Below are 2,161 nucleotides of genomic sequence, written 5' to 3'. Positions count from 1 at the left end.
ATCTGGGGATGCCGGGCCATCCATAGCCCCCCCTCCCTACTCCAGCATCCTTCCCCCCCCCCAGCAGCCTGCCAGACGCCCTTTTACAGATGGGCAGAGGAGCCAAATTCCCCCATGAATATTGCCCCCCCCCGGAACTGGTTCCCAGTGCTCTGCTCTTGATTCACCAGGCTGAAGAGCTCTGTCGAGGTTTGTCTACCTTTTCCCTTTTGAGCCAACTTGAGTTCCTCTTATGGAAGGAAGGTGGGATGTGATTATTTTAATAAATGGGAGGAATCGCCCTCCATTAATCTGTCTAATCTCCTTTGAGAGGCACCGCAGTTAGTGGACACTGAGTGCTGCAGATTAATTCTGCATTCTGCGAAGAAGTATTTAATTTCTGTCCTAAACTGAACTCTCTACCCATCAAATTCACCGGGCATCCCAATCGTATCCAGGCACAAGGAGTCCTTACCACAGGAGAGGGCATCGTGGCCACGCTCCTGGGCCTGCGCCCTCTGCCCTTGCTCCAAGGAAGCTCCTTCCGCCTCAGGGAATGTCGCTTCTTTCTCCACGGATGGTGCCCACATCTGAAACAGCAGCGAGGGAGAGGGGTAAGAGGTGGAATGGAAAAGAGGCCAAGGAATGGATCCTGCCCCACTCCCAGACTCTGCACCCTTCCTTCAGCACACCGGGTTATCTGGAGGGATCAGAAATTCTCTCTTAGAAGAGGGTGCTAAAGGAGATGGTTAAATCTCCTACTTGGGTGATGAACAGTTGGACAAATATCTCTCAGGGACACTTTGCAATAAGGCCAGATATCGTTACTTGAACTGGGAATACCTGGAGGGAACCCCCCCTCACCTGTCCTGCCTGCCTCGTCTCCTTGGCCTGACTCAGGAGGAAGCCTTCGGCCAGGGTCACCGCCTGGGAACTGGTCTCCGGCCTGCATCCTCTGACCCAGCCCTGCATTTCCTGGGGCAGGAGAGTCAGGAACTGCTCCAGGATCACCAGGTCCAGGATCTGCTTCTTGGTGTGTCTTTCTGGCTCCAGCCAGAGGCTGCAAAGTCCGTGGAGCCGGCTGCAAACTTCTCGGGGCCCGGCAGCTTCATGGTACCCGAACTGCCGGAAGCGTCGGCAATGTACGTCTGAGACTGCAGTGAGCTGAGAATGGATCTCTGGCCCCGGGCTTTCCCAGAATCCAGCACCACTGCCAGTCTTGGTGGATTGGGGGCCTTTCCTCGCTGTCTTGCCAGTTCCGGGTCCTTCTGGGCTCTGCTCTTCCATCTCTTTCCCCTTCTCTCGGGTCACCTCTGACTGTGTAAAGATGCCTTCAGTCACTTGGCTATGAAGAGAGTTGGCTTCTCTCTGGGGGGAAGGAGAGACACAGACAGTCACATGGAAAAATAAAAGATAATCGAGACAAACCCTCAACATCACAAACCTTCATATGCTCAGGAGACACGCGAGAATTGCCCTGGTGGAGCAGAACAAAAGGGCTTCTTGTGGTTTGTGGACCAGTTTTCATCTCATTTTGTATATTACAAGTGTCTCTGTTTTGCTCTTTAAGGGATGTTCACAAGCTTACCCTCTCCTTACATTGGCTCAGTCTGTCCTCAGGGCTAATTCTCAAGATAAACCCCAAAAGGCCAGGAGGGACAGGTGACCCCTTGACCATCGTAGGCGTCTCTTTGTCAGGCCTGAAGCCTTGGCCAAGATCTCTGTCCGAACTCCCAGCCGAGGGGAAGGGGCGGGAATGTCTCTGTGGGAAGAACGAGCAGCTGAAATTGGGAAAGAAAAGAAGACAGGCCGAGATCTGGCTCAAGAATGTGGAGGAGCAGAAATGCTCCCTCTGGGCACCTGACGTGGGGTAGGGGGCCTGCTACTCTGGGGGAATCCTTCTGGCTTCCGCCCTTGCTCAGCTTCATAGAATCAGAGTTGGACGGGACCTCCAGGGTCATCTAGTCCCATCTCCTGCACTATGCAGGAAATTCACAAAGACCTCCCCCTCCACACCCGCAGTGACTGCTGTTCCATGCCGGGAAGATGACCAAAACCCTCCAGGACCCCTGGCCACACCGGCGTGGAGAAGAATTGCTTCCTGACCCCAAAGTGGCAATCGGCATTTCCCTGGGCGTGTAAGAAAGGGCCACAAGGACTAAGCCTGTTCCACTCAAGAACC

The sequence above is a fragment of the Gekko japonicus genome, unplaced genomic scaffold (genome assembly GCF_001447785.1).
Source record: "Gekko japonicus isolate JY-2015 unplaced genomic scaffold, Gekko_japonicus_V1.1 scaffold4582, whole genome shotgun sequence".
Classification (NCBI taxonomy): domain Eukaryota; kingdom Metazoa; phylum Chordata; class Lepidosauria; order Squamata; family Gekkonidae; genus Gekko; species Gekko japonicus.
This window is presented reverse-complemented; position numbering follows the sequence as displayed.